At 33.8% G+C, this 19,341-nt stretch overlaps 1 non-coding gene across 1 annotated transcript; it reads right to left on the reverse strand.

Moving 5' to 3' along the window:
• Positions 1–899: 899 nt before the first annotated feature.
• LOC118264414 (uncharacterized) lies at positions 900–5,907 on the reverse strand. Its single transcript, XR_007707186.1, has one exon. It is a non-coding gene; the product is annotated as an uncharacterized LOC118264414 (transcript).
• Positions 5,908–19,341: the final 13,434 nt, after the last annotated feature.

Here is a 19,341-nt window from a genome sequence, read left to right on the forward strand (position 1 = left end):
CACGAATAAAGTCGTGTGTTTGAATTACGACTGTATGCGACGTGATTATTATCATTTCTCTTAAAAAAGGGGTCATAAGAAGGTACTTGATGAATAAAAACAACGACAAATTTAAGCTCAAATCAACTTTATTACAATAATTATCATAATAGGAACATAATTCAGTCTTCTTAAATCAATGGACGTTACGATATAGGTACTTTTATTTAAAAAAAAAACAAAAACAATAAATCTCTAAAAATAATGTTAAATCTGCCAGATAATCTTCAAGGCTCAGATAGATTAATGTAATTATGTTAGACATACACAAGTTTATGTCTAATTATACAATAATCAATTAAATGACATAGAAATACAATCTTCAAAATCTTCAAAATCAAATGCAAATCACTTTAAAATTAGTTATTCAACCCTCTTTTATATAACACAATATAATTTTTAGGTAAGTAGGTTATAAGTATAATTATGTATTTATGAGGGAATAACAATTTATTATACGAGTAGATAATAGATAATAGATTAGTCAAAGGAATCACTATTGTTTTGTTCAGCAAAAGTGCCACTGTGTGACAATTGTTGATAAAAAGTATGGTACTCTTGGGGTATTATACGGCCTTGACATAGGCTTAGTAAATCATTAAATTTTGCCAATGTAATAGGTAAATCATCTGTGTAACATTGTTCCAAAACTTCTGTATCTAATAAACTATGATTTTTCCTTCTAGATGAATAACCCTTTTTAGTTAATAAATTCATAACGTTGTCTTCTTCAAAGCTATAACGGCAGTTTAAAATATAAGGTTCATTTGACACTACTTGAACTTCTCTAATTTTGGTCCAAGATATTTTTTGGTTTTTAGTATTTTTAGCACAATGGTTTGCCTTTACTAAGGCTCTCGATAAGAGCATGCACTGAGTCGGCTTCATTCTGTGTGTGCCCACGCTCTAAAAACCTATGAACTATTGTTATTTTATACTTTTTTGCTGCATATGTATAAAAAGCGATAACAATACGGTTTCGATTTTGACCGGCACAGTAGTCGGACCAAAATCGGAATTCTTTGGCACCCTGGCTAACCTTAGTTTCAATAAATTTGGATAGGCAACTTGCGACTTCACATGCCCCGTGTTTCCCGTTACTTTCAGGCCACATGTAACAAAATCCTTCTTGACTAGCTAAATCAAATATTGTGAAATTATAAATCAATAATTTTCTTTTATAGTAAAATAAACCAACATTGCCATGAGGACAGTTCAAGATTTTTTGAAAATCAAAGCATGCTGTAACTATTTTTCCTCCGCTTTCTAAAGCTTCTTTTTTATCACTTGCTTTCATTTCTCTAGCTTTAATCTTGTTTTTGTTTTTCTTCTTCTGTCATTGTATCTTTGTTTGTGTTGTAAATATGGCATTCGTTACAGATATCTTTTTTCGGTTTGTGAAATGATATATTCAAATTTTGATTAATGATATCTCGATATTGTCTCACTGTCGTTGCTTTTTTAGTTATATTTTCAGTAATACACCACTCATTGTACAAAGAAAACATTTTTGTAAATGTAAGGTCACTATCTAAGTATATTTTAGTAGTATCTTTACGTACATAATGAGATTCAACGGGCTGGAACGTTTTGACATGCCTTAAAACATCCTGTTTTATTTCGTCGTCTATGACAATAGTTCTGGTACCACCGCGTCGATCAGGGAAAACAGAGCCACCCCCTGAGCTCCATTTCGCCAATGCCGTTTGAACAGTTCTTTCCCCTACAGAGAGTGTGTTTAGAAACATCGTTTTGCAAACGAACACCTTATTAGGTATGTCAGAATTAGACTCAATTAGAGGCAAGCAATACTTAATCGATTTCTTGCGCCTAGACACAAGTTTTGTAGTAGAAGGATACTTAGTATCGCCTACTTCTGTATGGTTGACGATGTAATCCCATTGTCGACAGTGATCTCCAATTCGCCAAAAAGAATTAAATATACGTTCCCGTTGTTGTGCATCACACTTTTGAAAACATTTAAGACGGCAAGTAACCGGACATGGTTGTTTTAAAATCTTTCCATCTCTTTGAACTCCGTTCCTACTTAAATACGCTTTTCCCATATTTTTTAAACATTTTCTTTTTATGTCTTTCCACTCATCATGGCGACAGCGACATTTTCTTCCAATAATTTTGCTTGCCGGCCGGCGTACTTTCGTTTGACGAGCACACAGAAGAATCCTGGCTCGAAACGTTACTGAGCAGTGGTGTATTGGCTCTACTACTACTGGATGAACAATTATTATCAGCTTCGCAATTAGATACATTACTAAATAATGGAGTCGACGTGCAAGCTACATTGTATTTCAAAAAGTCATTATTCGGAGAGGGCATTGGTGTCATATCGAATGAAGGTTCTATTACATCAGCTGATTCGTTTAAAAAATCTTCATCACATGGCTCGGAGTCCTTAGGAGTTGGGGAAGGAATTACTGGTAAAATTGCGGCTAAGTTAGTTAGTTCAAAGTTGTCGTCAATACTTGCTGTACTATTACTAAAAGAGTTCCCGAACATCGTCTTGTATTGCTCCCACTGGTGTTCAGCCTCAAGTGGTACCGGTGATACTAAAAATAAAAACAGGCCATTCGTTAAAAAGTTAGCACAAATAACAAATATATTGTTTTTTTTAACCCTATAACTATAGGGTTAAAAAATATTTTAATGATATTTTAGCTATAATGGAAAAGCAAAGTATCGTATCACAAATTTACAACAAAGCATAAAGTCGTATGACTATGATCAGTCTTTATACGTTTAATTATTTTTATATTTCAACCACGCATAAGGTCGTAAGTATAATTTACGACTCCTAGAACGAAATAGTTACGTAGTAAAAAGTCTTAACTGATGACTGTTAATTATTAATTACAACGCATATAGTCGTAACACAGACGTTCCGACGTTATGCGTCGGAACCAATTTTTTTTTGTTTCGTCCTATAGAACACTGTAACATATTATTATGATATTCTTATCACACATATAAACAAGTAAATTGAACAATAATAATAAGATAATACAGTAAAACTTACCATTTTCAAAATTTTGACCGGCCGTTAATACTTCGCTATTTGAATTGGGATTATCTAACACCAATTTCAAAATCTTTGAAGAACGTTCGTTACTCATTTCACCAATTTATAATTGCACAAGTAAAGTTAAGTTAGTTAGTTATCAAAAGTAAACAAAAACAACACATAATCATAAATATTTGAACATTTAAAACTAAGAGACTTCGTTCGTGTCGTTCGTGTCGTACGACGTCGGTACTGTGCGCTGATTGGCCGGCCGCGGTCCAATAGATCGGAGCACATAGTCGGAACTGTCAGCGCGACTTTATGCGCGGGAGCGTTTAAATGTTACGACTATTATCGATTCAAAAACTCATTATTTATAAATTATTTATCAATTTGGATTTCGGGAATATGAAATACTGTTTGTCAGGGTTCTAATGGCATAAAAAAAATATTTTCATAAAAAATAATGTTCCGACTATTTGCGTGGGAGGCGTCGATATGATATAAATAACCTAAAAATATTTGGTACTACTGTTATCGTCCATATACCAAAAGTACAGAGGAAGAAGTGGGACCCAAAAGGAGAAAAGGGTTTCCTGGTGGGATATGGAGAAACAACCAAGGGATATCGAGTATATTTCCCTTGCAGTGATAGTGTTGAAATAAGAAGAGATATTGTTTTCCTGGAAAATAATCAGAGTGATGTAGGAAAGTCTGATAGCAACTTATATGATCTACCTGTACAGTTATCAGCCAGTGAAGCCAGTGAAACACAAGAGCCAAATGAAGAAACGAGTTTAAACCCTCCAGAGGACAGTAATCAAGAAACTAGTAGTGGTACAGAAAGTGAGGGAAGCTTGTATGAGCCAAGTGAAAGCGGGGACTCGAGTGGACAAAGTGGTAATGAAATAACCACCAGACGGCAAGGAAATCGTGCAAGGAAGCAGACTATGTTTTATGAATGTCACAACGCTTTGGTGTCTGACAGTGAGCCTAAGACATTTGAAGAAGCCATGAGAAGCCCGGACTCTTGTAAGTGGAAAGAAGCTATACAAAAAGAACTACAAACTCTCAAGGAAAATAATGTTGTAACTTACCAGATAATACTAAGGCTGTTAGTAGTAAATGGGTGTTTAAGATTAAGAGTAATAATAATACTTTGCAATATAAAGCTAAAGTCCCCGTCACGAGAAGCTATAAATTTTGTAAACAAGTGTTCAGGAGTTCACAACATTTGGACCAACAAAAAAAAAAAAAGAATTTGTTTAAGATTTAATAATTTATTAATTAACAAATATTAATTAACATATATTATTTCAGAATAATTATTCGTCAGATTCAGATGTTTCCATTTCTGTGTCAGAATCAGTGACATGTATCACGAAGCTGTCTACAGTTTTATCAATCATCTCATCGATTTTGGAATAAAAGTTATCTTCTTCCTTGATAACATGCTCCACACAACGCTTCCAATTTTCCGAAGTAATCTGCCTCAGTCCCTCTTGTAATAATTGTTTTACCTCGTCAAATTTAAAATTTGTATTTTTGCGAGCAACATATCCTTTTACGTTGGGCCTAATTTGGGCCAATTGGATTAAGCTCACAATGATATGGCGGGAGTCTCAATACTTCCACCTTATATTTTTTTGCGAGCTCGTCCACTACATAAATTTTAAAATGGTCTTTAACATTTTTTACTTTTAGCAGTAATTCAGTCTTAATTTCATTGTCGTCGTAAGAAATATTCTTACTTACAAGCCAATTTTGTATATCATTTTTTTTCCAGGCTGTAGTAGGAATTCTTTCAAGACGCCTTGAGTGGTATGGTGCATTGTCCATTACCACTACTGCATTTTCTCCAAGTTTTGGGAGAACGTTTTCAAACCATTGTTCAAAATGTGTTGCATCCATTGATTCATGGTAATCTCCCGTCTTCTTGCATTCAAATATATTTTCGCCGCCCTCTACAAAACCGTTCTCATTGCCGATATGGGTAATTATTAATCGTTTACCTTTTGACGTTGGGTTAGGTGCACAAATGCTAAGTCCTTCTAGGAAAGCCTGCTTCTTACTTTTAACTTGTTTGTCTACCCAAGTTTTATTTACGGTATGTCCTGTAAAAACAATTAAACATTTCGTTATTATATAAAATTAACGCAACATCGCAACAATTTAAATTACAACAATTAAAAAGTGATAACGAAACAATAACAACCAGATCCGCGATATATGCAAAGCAATGAAACAAACTCGTAAGCATTCGAAACTCGAATAACTGTTTATTTCAAAATGGCGTCCCGATAGTTTACAATCCCTGCGACGGACGCGTTCCGGTACCAAGGAACACAAACGATAGCGCTTTGCGTCGTTAAAATATAATTCGACTAAATTAAATAGGTTGTTACTTTCATATAACCCGTCTATATTTCATGTCGATTGAATATGTTCAAGTTATTATTATCTCGCAGTATCAAATGTTTACTTAGTAAAAGATGTTTGTTTACATAATTTATAGCTTCTCGTGACGGTTACTTTAGATTAGTAGCTCGGGGGTTCGAGCAAGATGATATATTAGATTTCAATAATATTTATGCACCTGTAGCAAAATTGTCGACATTTAGATAATTTTTAGCAGTAGCAACAAAACTTAACTTACCAGTCTCACAAATGGATGTAACAGGGGCTTTTTGGTATGGTGATATAGAGGAAGATGTGTATTTAAAATTACCTGAAGGTGCATATAACAATGGTGAGAATATTGTTAAGTTAAATCGGTCTCTGTATGGCCTTAAGAAATCCCCAAAATACTGGAATGTAAAATTCAACTCTGTTATGATGAGAGAAGGTTTTAAAAGATCTCAGTGTGATTCTTGTCTTTATTCTAAATGTAATGATAAACAACAAATGTATGTAATCATTTATGTTGACGATCTACTTGTTTTTGGAACTGATGAGAACCAAGTATGTAAATTTAAGTTAATGCTAAGTAAGGAATTTAAGATGAAAATTTTGGGGTTAATTTCAGAATTTTTGGGTATAAATGTCAAACAGAATTTAGGTAACAGAATTATGTCAAAAAGCCTATTTAGAAAATGTCTTAAAGAAATTTAATATGTATAATTGTAAACCTATAAGTACACCTATGGATCAAAACTTTAATACTAAAATATTGGAAAGTGAATGTAAAACAGATAAAAATACAGAAAAATTGTGTAGACAGATTATTGGATGTTTAATGTACGCTGTATCAGGCACTCGATTTATGTGTGGCAGTATCAATATTGAGTAGATTCCAAGATCGTGCTAATGAAACTTTACTAGTAGCTTTAAAAAGGGTTTTGCGATACATTAAACATACAATAAATTATAAGCTCATATATAAGTGTAATAATGACAAGCTATTGGGTTATTGTGATGCTGATTGGGGAGGGGATCTTAGGGATAGAAAATCCACAACTGGTTATTGTTTTATTTTTTCTAATTGCCTTATATCTTGGTGCTCTAAAAAACAAAGTACTGTAAGCACTTCATCTACTGAGGCAGAGTATGTAGCCTTGAGCATGGCATCAAGTGAAGCTTGTTGGTTGATTAATATGCTTAATGATTTTAATATGTCTAATGTATCTCCAGTTACAATATTATGTGACAATCAGTCAGCCATGGTAGCAAATACTAATACTGTAAAGAGACTTAAACATATTGATATAAAGCATCATTATGTAAGAGAATTAATATTGCTTGGAAAAGTAAATGTAAAATATGTATCTACCACTGAAAAAAGGAGTTGTTGTTAAAATTTATTGAAAAGTGTGGTATTATGTAATAAGCAAAATGCATGTATGTATCCTACTGTATTATTGTGGCTTTATGGACATGTATGAATGTTTGCTATTTTAAAGGTGTATTAGTTTGAAGGTTGTAATAGAAGTTATATGTATATGTTTTATGTAGTGTTGTCTCATTTATTACATTGAGGTAGGGTGTTGAACGGAATGGAACTATTGTCATAGACAATGTAATAGATGAGACAAAAATATGATGACGTAGTGTACTCTTTCTCTCTCACTCTGCTTAAAACTGTCATGGCGAAAATATACGTGTAATGTGTGTGTGTCTCAGTCAATTGAAATAAAACAAATCAAGAATATTGCGTATTACTTTTAATTCAACATCCTTCTCGTTGGCACAGTATGCTGCCCAAGCAATGAAGTCACGTCAAAAGAATTTAGTGGATAGACCTCATTTTGTAGGCGCTCTGTATTTGGATCCCAGATTTCAGGTAGTTCTTTCTGATCAAGAAATTTCTACAGCTATTTTATATTTACAATCTATCTGGTGTCAAACATTGCGTTTAAAATCAGAAATGCAGATCCCACAGGGTGATCAAACTCAAAATCTGTTTTTGACCAATTCCAAAGATATTCTTGAAGACGAAGTTGAAAAATTACTACTTGCTACAGAAAAAAGTAAGCAACATACAAATCAAGTGACTGATGGTCGCCGGAGTCAATCTACTTCAATCTAGAAACATAATTATGCGTCTGGAGGAATTCAATAACTATCCTCGTATTAACTCCAAAGAAAATATACTAAAGTTCTGGGAAACGAGGAAACATTCGGATCCTTTGCTCTTTAAACTAGCATGTAATGTTTTAGCTATCCCGTGTACCCTACTAACCTGTTAGTGTCGAGCGGCATTTTCGTCATTAAAATTTGTATTAGCTGACCTCAGATAAAATTTGAAGGACAGTATTGTTGAAGATATATTAGTCATCAGGAATAATACTTGTAACTAACTTCAAGATTAATTTCAATTCACAGATGGCAACAAGACATTGGAGTTTCGATTTCTGCCTTAATGTTTCTATATCAACAACTAGGCTTAGCAGCTTGATTGGAAAACATATATTAGAAAGTAAAAAATCCTCAAAAAGGTGTTACAGTCTGGTTGTGCCTCAAGCTTTTATTAAAAGTATAGATATTTTATCTTTAGACAACATCTTTATTAATTAATTACACTGCTATACAGTCATTTTGCGGCAGGCATACTTGAAGTCGATTTTGTATAAGACGAGTGTGCTGATAACGGGAAAAATACCAGAATGGTCAGATTGACTCCAGTTTTTGAGATAAACGCTTTTTGATTTTCCATAAAATGCTTCAATAAATGGGAAACATGATGTATTTAAAATCTATTTTTATTGTTTATCTTTACAAAAATACACAAAACAATAATAGTTTGGGGTACCTTTAACTAGAATAAATAAATGCAGATCATGAAAAACTTTTTCTTTGGGATTTTCTCTTATTTACCAGGACAATATCTTTTCAAGGACCAACAAACAAAAAAGAAATGTTTGTTTTTACAAACTCTGTGATCTCTTTTCTATGCTTTTGTAAACTAAACTTGCCACAAATAAAGCAAAAACTGTTAGGATCGTTTAAACAAGGTTTACGTGGAAAACTCATGTTTTTGAAAGGAAAAAATCACTTTAACACAAAACAACCGATTTATAATTGATAACTTCAGGGTCTGATAGCTATAAAGTTAAGTTGTTGCAAATAAATCCGTGAAAAGATAACAAACGTAAGTGAAAACAAATCAAAGAACCATAATGTTTGAAATTTACAATTATTTTTTAGTTCCGTTTATCTCAATAACCAGAGTGAATCAAAAATAAATAAGCATGCAGCGTGAACGTCTAATATGAGTATTAACAAAAACCATTAACAAAATCCCTGCCGCAGATTTTTTTATTTTTTTTGTATAGCAGTGTTATTAATTAATAAAGATGTTGTCTAAAGATATAGAATAGGTATAGAATCAAAGGCAGCTATATCCACCTAGGCATTTTTTTCATATAGCAGAAAAAACCTCTTATTTTATTTTTACTGTAGCAGAACGTGTAAAAAAAGCCTTAAAAAGTATTAGGAATGTTGGTACCACTGAACAACATCAACCAATCCAAATTAAAACTTACGCGGTAATTTTATAATCCCTTAGCTGTATTTGATACCAACAAAAGGATTTAGCTGTCTTTGATTCTGATTGTAATGGATATAGCTGTTTTTGATACCAATTCTTTGGTGATGACGTCACAGGAATAGTGATGTGCATTTAAACTTTATCTAAGGATTTTGTATCCAAAATGAAATGAAATGCATTCGTCATTATCACGTAGATTGCTTAAAAATTGATACCGAATTTTAATAATCCTACTAATATTATAAAGGCAAAAGTTTATGAGTGTGTGTAGATGGATGGATGTTTGTTACTCTTTCTCGCAAAAACTACTGAACAGATTACGATGAAATTTGGTATGTAGGTAGCTGTACCCAGAATAATACATAGGGTAGGTGTAGGGCAGGTATAGGGTAGGTGTAGTGTAGGTGTAGGTTAGGTGTTGGATTGATTACTGAGCAGGACGACGTCTGACCCAGCTAGTTGGGTAAATAAGAGAACATTTTTATAAAAACATTTTTATTATGAATTAAATTTTACACTCTTAAATTATCTCCTTCTTCTTGAACATAACATAGATATTTTACAGTTTCGTTCTCTTCAACTCCCCTTTCTTCTAATAGCCGCAGCTCATCTTCGTCTAAATTATTCAATACCGCGTGAAAATAGCTTAAATGTGCCAGATTTTTCCAAGAGTCACCGTAGTGTTTTTGAAGCAAGTTTCTGACATCTCGCAATTTTAATGGATTCACTTGTATGCCGCTAGGAATTATTGTTGGCCGTATATCCTCAGCTTTTTTGCCTGGTTTACACAAACTTTTGGGGTTTCCCGTGTTAGAATTGTAATATAAATGAACTGTACTGTTTACTGCTTCTTGCTGCCGAACCACCCGCAACGTACTTGTTTTTTGCATTTTCTCTATTAAAACTGTCACATTTTAGCGCATAAACGAACTTTACATTTCGCACACATTATTACAGTCTTGAAATTGCAGGTGGGTAACATACATCTCATCCTATTACGTGTTCTTTCTTGTTCATGGCTCACGCCATCGAGTATAACGTCATTTGGGGACAAAACTTGACAGGGCTTTCCTTTCCGCATCTTGGGAGGCGGGCCAGCTTCTGAGTTGATGTAGAACGTGGTCGACCCCTTGGTACAGGTGTGGAATATTTGCAAAGTGTGTTTGCTAATTCAGAACGAAAATCTGATCAAGATTCATATCTTTGCTGACTTTTCCCTTTTACCCATTACTTTTCTGTAAAGGATTCAGGCATTGATGATGGTAATGTCCAACAAATGGTAGAATATTCTCATGTACCATTTTCTGCTTTTGATACGAATGTTCTGCTTTTAATACTTGCCAAGGTGAGAATCCATGACGCCTCTCATATGTGTTTATTGTCTTCTATTGCCCTCCGTGGTCCCTTTATAGTGAGTCATCATCTCATCAATACTGAAATTTTGTTCCTCGTTTATCTTCAGGTAGTTTTGCCTAATTTTTTCCTAAAAAATAAATTCAATAAAATGTATGTATCGTCTAATTGTTTGATATCGCTTTAGTGGCTTGAGATCGACGATATTTGTGAATCTAAGTCTGCGGCTCCAATAATCAGTGTAGCTAGGCATGTGTACCACACCCATCAAAATTTGTATGGCAATAAAAGTTAGGAGCTCCATGAGTAAGTTGTATGGATCTTCCTTTTACCTGAACTGAGTACAGGTTCGATTGATCTACTATATCTTTTATTATATTCGGTGAAAAGAAACGATAAAAGAACGAAAGAGGTTATTGTTCGTCTTCACTCGGCATCAGCGACGTAATTTCAAGTTCAGCCCGATGAAAAAATAAATCCTTCTTCCACTTATAATTCAAAACCAATTTTTTTGTGTTGTTTTGACTTTTTTGGAACCCACTATTGTTAACAAAACCTGATATTAAATTATTTCGTTTATCATAGATATAAATCAATGCAGCAGCTACAGAAAAGTCTATCATCACATGTGAGGAAGCCCTGTTAAAATAATAATTTTGGCGAAATATTTTAAAACCTGTTTTAAAAATGCCATTTACAGCCTCTACCACCCATCTACACATTTTGTCTGCTCTAGATTTATTGGCATTCCTAGTTGTCAACTGAGTTTCACCAGGTTCTAGAGAAAAAGGTACATGAACATCATAGCCGCAATGGTCTAAAAGGGACGATGAATCCCTAAAGTCTATCGAGAATAAATACGTCTCCAGTTTGAAAATCTTATCTAAGTGGATTGGATTCATTGCTAAATTCATTATTAATTATATCTGCATCTGATGTAGTTGTAGGATAAGGGCCAATACAGACAAAAGAAAAGGCTTTACTAGGTTACGATACTTATGCAATGAGTATGTTTTCTTTTGATATAAATAATTAGAACTTTTTTCTATATATATACGGGCATTTCTCTGTAAGCTCAAACAGGTTCCATACATATGATGTCCGGGCAATTATTCCTAAGATTAGCCAAAATAGCGTGTTCTATTTCGAAGAGAATTAACTATTATTTTAGTTAGATAAGGGGGCCTACTGAATTTTTACATATTTTCCGAGTTATTAGCGATTTTCCAAAAAATCATGACAGGGGACTGTTTGAGGTATCAGGGGACTGTTTTAAACGTGACAGGGGGCTGTTAAGTAAGACAGAGGACTGTTGTACTTAAAAAAAAGTCATTTTACATTAATCAATCACTTATTATTTTTATGACATATTTTCGCATTAGTAATCAACAAAGTTTCATTATAAAAAAATAACAGAAAACATAACTTTCTTTAAACATTTATATCAAGAATTAACCTTAAGTGCTAGAAACATTTTGTACTCACTGAGATCAATATAATCTTAGTATTATAATATTAATCAATAAATGCTTTCTGCAGTATTCATTGAAATACTATTATTAATATAATTATTCGAAAAGTCTTTTCTCTAAAAAAGCTGAGATCTTAAACGAAAGCCCAAAGATTTTTCTAAATTAAATAAGGCACATAATAAAGTTTAATCACAAATATCAGAATTTACTTAACATTTTAAAAAAGTTAGCGCTCGAAAACATCTACTTCGCTAGAAAACTGATAAAATATTCTCTTTCCTTTTAAAATCAAGTTAGGCTTATCCAACTTTTGAACAACTTGATCAAATGACACGTCTGCAATGTCATTATCATCTATTCTAAAGATCTGCACTTTTTGGTCACAAATCTTGAGGAAAGTAACACGTAAGTCATTTTCATCGTTATCAATGTTATTAATTACGGCAGCATAACGATATTCTACATTTTTAGCTGCATATTTCACCAGAACGTAATCTCCAGTGTTGTAACATGAATTCCTAATGCCACTTGGTCCTGCTACAACATCATCCAATCTTTGAGGGGACTTGTTTGGCGTAGGTGTCAATTCAGGCTTAGCAGATTCATGATCTTCCGGTTCGGACTCTGTAAACACTTCTTCTACTGTCCATCTAGGTTTAAGAGCAAAGTTGACAGTTCCAATTTTATAATGCTCACAAGATCCGCTGTTGCAAAAGCAGCTGAGATTTTTCATTGTTAGTGTTTTACATTTAGTTGGAAGACCGAGGATGGAGCTGGAATAAACACCTGCGACCTGATGCACATTTAGTGTGCCTTTAAAACCCTTCTGATCGGCTGCTTCCTCTTCAACTTTATCGACCATTGCTTGGATGTCTTTACCGTCGATTGCGATACATATGATGCCAAGACATCGCTCTCGGATTACTTTAACAAACTGATCTATATTATTGATGTCGCCTCCAGAATTAACCACAAAATCAGCTGTTCTTTTGCACGTTGCTCCGATGCCATCCGGAGCACCTTTTCCATGGCCACTTTCAGTGTAGTTCCATGTAAAATTTTCAATATCTGGAATTTCTTCAGAGAGTTTAGTAGCCATTATATAAAACATAGTTTTATTACGGTATTGCGTTACAGGGCCATCGCTCAAGAAATGCACTCGTTTGATTCCAGGTGGAAGAGTCTTGAAAATTGGTCGTAGATGTGTCCAAATGGCAGCAGGTGAATGGTTTATGTTCTCGGAGACTGTGCAAAAAGAAAGGATGGAATTTCGTAGGTAAACTACTACGGTATGCAGGCTCAGTTGTGCTCGAGATCCACCGAAGTGAAAGGCCTGAATTTCTTCTGCGTACTTGGTGCAATAATTTTCGCTAAAATCTATGTGGATCAGGACTTCATCATCTTGTAGGTTAGACTTCATATCATTCATGGCTTTATATTGGTGAACAATATTACGCTGGTGATCTAAAAATTTGTGTAAATCTTTCTGCAAATGTATTATGAGCTGTGTTGGATGTATTTCAAATGTTTTTTTCAAACATTTAGTCACCAGTCGGGGTTTTTTAGTCTTAAAATCTTGGATTTGTTGCCTTTCGGAAATCCACATTTTATATTTTATGGCATTTTTGTTATCAAATTCTTTATATTTTGGATTTTTATCAAGGCAAATATGACATAATCTCGCCAAACAATTGACATTATACCGGTCGCAACATATATCTTCCAGCAACTTCTGGTGATTGTTGTAAGTCAATATGTTAGCAGTATGAAGTGCACTGAGCTTCATGTCTATGTTACTGTGAACTATGCAAAGACACGTATCTCGGTTTTGAGCACTTGGTTTCACAACCCAAAATGGACGGAGTCGACAAAATGTTTGGTAGCTAATTTTTAACTTCCCAGTCAAAAACTTTTTGTAAAGATTAAAAATTGTGTCAAGAAGATATCTCTTCTGTTTCTTCACACCTTTTCTAGTTATAAATTCTTTTTTGCCGGCTCCCATACGGCTATTACTATCTTCTTCGAAGAAATTCTGAACTTCTCTTTTATAACTATCAGGTATTTTACATCGTTTAGCTACAGGTACATCTAAGCCATTGAGATTCGATTTTTTTCCGGGTCTAGACAACGACTTCATTTCTTTAGGTATCGAGTACCTGTACTTTTGAACAATACTGCCAGTGACAACTTTTTTAAAGATTTGTTTCTCTTTGGTACGTTTTAATGTGGAATAATTTTCTTTCAACTGCTTTAGTAAGCAGTGACGTCATTAGTATGACGTCACCAAACAATGCTTTCTTGACTACTTCTTTTCTTTGGTCAGGCTCCTCTAACATTTTCAACATCTTTGTCTTAGGCGTATCTTCAACGTTCTTTTTGTTTTTACTTTTAAATCTCGCTAATCTTTTTTTGTATTTCTCAAGTTTTTTCTCTAAACGTGCAATTTTTTCGTTTCTTTCCCTGTTAAACTTCTTTCGTCGCTTTGTGGCTTCTTTTTTTCTTTGCTGTAGACTAGCACTGGAAACTGCTGGGCTTGGAGCTGGAGATATTTGAACTCGAACTGGATTGGCGGGTCTTGTAGGCGAAGTATCTGATAACGGCGTATTTTCTCGTACAAAAGTATTAGTGACGCTTTTCAGTCTTTGTCTTTTGGCTCGGTATACGGTACAATGTTCTTTCCACGTCTTTAAGGCAGATCTGTGCTCACGAGGTGTCATGTCCTTTACTAACTTTCGCAAACCTTTTTCTTTCTTCTTTTGGTACTTTAACTTCTCCTTTTCTCTCATTTCTTCTCTCTTTTGAGGGTCATTTTTTCTTCTTTGGTATCGTAGTCGCTCTGCTTCTCTCTTTTTCTGTAGTACTTCCTCTCGGGATAACTTTTTCTTTTTAGGAGCCATATCGTGTGTTCGAGCACCCTGTATAAAATAATATAAGTTTATAAAGAAAAATAATGCGAAGCAATGATACTTTGATGATTCTTAGATTAATAAAACAGACTGGCAGATAAATTTATACAAACAGTACATAAAAACAACAACCAATTTGCAAAAGATACAGTCCCCTGTTGTGTAAAACAGTCCCCTGCTGCCTTTTCAGGCAGGGGACTGTTGCCAGGGGACTGTATATTTCGGTTAGATTTCACAATATTTACAAAACTGATATAAATAGTTTTTTAAGAACTTACCGATCAATTTAGACATAAATAATAAAACAATAAACTATATATAGAGATAATTAAAGTACTTAACATAAACATTATTACATACCAGAGGACTGTGTGTGGTAGCAGACCAAACGCGTGTTCACCTCACAAATGACGCTCTGACACTAAACAAAATGGCGTCTCGTCGCCGCATTCGGCAAGCTTGCCAACCTCACAACAGTTTGCGTTTCGTTTCAGTAAAAAAACGTTTGTAGATATAACAGTTTTTTTTTATATTATTATTTTATTTTTATTTTTTATTTTATATTTTTATTATGGATTTAAATTTTTGGCAGGGGACTGTATAGAAATTCCGGGGACAAACTTTACAGGCGTTTAATAAGTATAATAAAATTTGTAATGAGTCATTGTTTTACGAAAATAATATAATTAAATTATTTTTATTTATGATATTGACTGCCAAATGTATGTAGTATCAATAACTTCTTCGTAAATCTCATTCCTATGTGGGAATACAGTGATGGGGACAGCCAGGGGACTGTATTTTTGAAGCTTCTATCACGTCTAGAAAAAAAATTAAAATAGTTATGGTTCTAAAAACAATGGGCCCATAAAGTTTCAGGGTTAAAGTTTCATTAGAAATCATTTTCATTTAAATTATTTAATTATTTTTTGAAATAATCAGTCGGGACAGCCAATTACGAGGTTACAGAGAATCGCCCATACATATGTGCCATCTGCAATTATAATAAACTTCCTATGTTCTCCCCCATAAAAACCATTTGGAATTAAAAGATTTCTTTGAGATATTTCTGATCTGGATAAATGATTTATACCTAGATTCCTTGGGACAAAGGCCTGATTTAATATTTCACAAGCCATATTCGTCAAACGCTTTAAAGTGCTGCTTGGCTTGAAGCAAAGAAGATTTGTCTTATTCGAATATTCAGGAAGACGTGATAAATTCCCATATTGCAGGACGCTCCTGAATTGCCGTAATAAACGTTTCAGTGTCAAATGACTCTATTTTGCGCTTGTGACAGACAACAGCACGCACTCTGAACCTGTCTGTGTTGCCATAAAGCCAAGACTTTTGCGTCATTGTCGCTCATTTTGGCTTCCAAAAACCACCACCAGTCTTTTTCATTTCAACCTGAAGACAATACATAATAGAAAACAAGTTGTATCATTCCGTTATACTTGTGAAGAAAAATAGCCTGATATTATAGAGGTCACCCATCAATAACACAGTAAACAGTAAATTATTACCTTATCTTCTTAAACATTTCTTACAGCACGCGTAACAACATCCTCTGTCACCGTTCGGTTCTGTTCAGCATATGTTGTATGCTATTTCATCAAAAAAAAAAAAACACTTTTCCTACTATAATAATTAATTATTTTATCTGTCCAATTTGGATGGTGTGCTCGTTTTAACTTATCTAGAAATAGAGTAGTTACATTACTTTCTCCAACATCTTTGCGAGATTTTTGCTTCATACAATGTTTTTCATTTTTATCGAAATAGCATTCCATGCTTCCCTCTACTTCTCAGTAAAGTAGACAGCAATAATAAGAACAAGAAAAGCATACGTGGTAATTTAATACTGACTGCGTGGCAAGATCTAGTAGGAATGATTTTTCTTCTTGTGTATAGTTTGCCCCTCACACTGTTATTGAATATATATATATATATACATATTATTTATTGGCGCTGTTGGAAACCTCCAAAAGAATTCCAATAGTTTATCTCCTTTGTTTCTTTTTGAATTCCTTTTATTTTCGATACTTCCTACAACATCGTGTTCTGAATTTTGTTCAACTCCATCTGCAATGGATTTACATTGGAAATCGTCAAGAATAACATTTTCGTTTCCGCGTGCTTCCACCAGTTTTTCTCGTCTAAGCCGCTGATTTTGGCGAATGGATAAATCTCGAGTTTTATTTCATTTACTCCACATTCTCCCGGCGATTTCAAAATGTATTTTTTTTCCGTTCGCCTGTCTCGAAATAGACTGCGAGCGAGATTGAAGCAATGTTCGCTTGTACATTCTAAAGACCGATACCAAGCTCGCCATTCGATAATCCTTCGCCAGGTTCGTCAGATACTTATGAAAAATACTTAAAACAATCTAAACAGCCAAACTTTGGTTTTGATACTAACATTCAAGAATACAACGAATCATTGTTGAAGGCCAAGTGCAAGTTAATTGCATATCCTACCTCAATCGATTTAGACGATTCTGTTCCGTATTGCAAAGACATTATAGACTTATCTACAAGTCAACCTAACGTTCGTGACATTGAACGTGAACTTTATACCTTATCCCAACTACATTAAGCGCTAATATAAGAGTTATAACAGATATATAAAGGAGCTAAACAGATCCTAAGGTCATAAATAAGTGCTATCACATGGGAGTTATAGCGAGCTATAAGTCTATTATACCCCTGGATTGGGCACAAGTTCTTATGGCCTTAGGTTCCACAGTGGCAATGTAGTGGAGTTACAAAATGAATTAAAGAGATATAGTAGAGCAAGTGTGGAGGTTCAGTAGCGCTAACTGAGACTTAAAGCGCTGTAAGAGTAGTATTTAAGTGACTAGTGACTCCTCAAGCGGTATGGTAGAGCTACATGCTGCTTGCTGACACTTTGAGCGCTATAAAGGGAGCAAATGTACGAATATAAACTCCGCAAGGGGCACAGTAGATCTATGATGTACCTTACTTATTGTTTGAGCGGTTAGAGGGTGGCAATAAGGTAAATTGTAACACCTTGAGTTGCAGTATAGATCTACAATAAGAAATTTTTGCGTCTAAGGATTAATTTCATTTACTTCATAGCCGGCTAATGCGGTATGTTTTTTTTTTTATAACGTTGTTAAATGAATGAAGATTATCAAACAACCATAATACATTTTGTGTTTACGAAAATAAATGGCGGAGTTGAGTGTTATTTTAAATCGTAAGTGGAAGCTGAAGCGGAATTTTCATTGCGAAGGTAAGTTAACTGTGAATATGTGTATATATTATTAGCAAATAATTGAAGCGCCCATTCTTTGTTGTGTATTTATCTAATAAAATGTTTTGCTTCACATGGAGCAGAACATTTTTTTACTAAATATGTAACAAAACTTTGCCTATTCACTTAAGTGTCGGGACCCTGTTATTACAACGCTAGAAAAATAAATACTTTCATTGTATTAAGTTTTCGTTTCGTACGTTTTACTGTTTTTGCTTAACTTCATTAGGTATCTAAAAATGGTGGGCGCATGAATTTGGGGATCCGTAGTTATTTTCCTAAAACCCTACCTAGCCTACGGATGACTAGTACACGTATCTCGTAGCTTACCGAGTGCTATATTGTTTTTTATTGTTTGATTTGCCGAATTGAAATGATTTGTAATTTGAATACCTACACGGCCCTGTCTGTCTACATACATAAATACTGTAAAAATCTGCTAGAATGTAAAGTAAAGCCTTTGAATATTTGTTCACTAAGTAACTTCGATTGCGCTGTTTTAAAAGTGTCACTAGGTAGATATTAGCATTATTTCATATCATAAATATAGTTATAGGTTGTTAAAATAAATAAGAAAGCAAGACAATTTAGACGTTATTGTATTTTTTTAATTTAATTCTGTTAACTAAACAATAATATTTCCATTTCAGAATGCCATTCAAAATTGTAAGAACATTAGAGAAAGGAAAATAGAGCCAATGGATTGTTTCTACTATATGGGAATCTAATAACATTGTAAAATGGCCTAAAAGAAACATTTCAAAACTTGTTAAATGCGATGATTACTTACCAGACCCGGATTGGCGACAAATAAAGTGCCAAGTAAAACGAAACAATATTCCAACTTAAAAGGACGCTGAACGAGAACTCGAGAATTTATTATTATATATGAATAATTACTTATGTTGATTGAAGTACCTAATCATGATGCAAATGCTATTTTTCTTAGCCTTTTTTTTTGAATTACAACAATGAGTATATTATATATTATTTTAGTACTTGACCATCATACATTAAACGTTCGTTTAATAGAAGGTAAAAGTGCCTACTTTAATTATAAGGCAAATGTTTTATTACAAGAACTAATTATACGAATAAATACGTTATGTTTCATGTCACTATTCCAGTAAAAAAGTAACTGATTCGCATTTAATGATTGTAATTGTTATTTAATAACGTAAACAATTTCTGATCTTAATTTTAGTTTAGAATAAGAGGTTGATTTTGCACAAGAAATAAAAAAATGACATTCATTAATTGCGTTTTATTCAAAATGTTACACAGTGT

Source organism: Spodoptera frugiperda, chromosome 26 (assembly GCF_023101765.2).
Source record: "Spodoptera frugiperda isolate SF20-4 chromosome 26, AGI-APGP_CSIRO_Sfru_2.0, whole genome shotgun sequence".
In the NCBI taxonomy this organism is placed as follows: Eukaryota; Metazoa; Arthropoda; class Insecta; order Lepidoptera; family Noctuidae; genus Spodoptera; species Spodoptera frugiperda.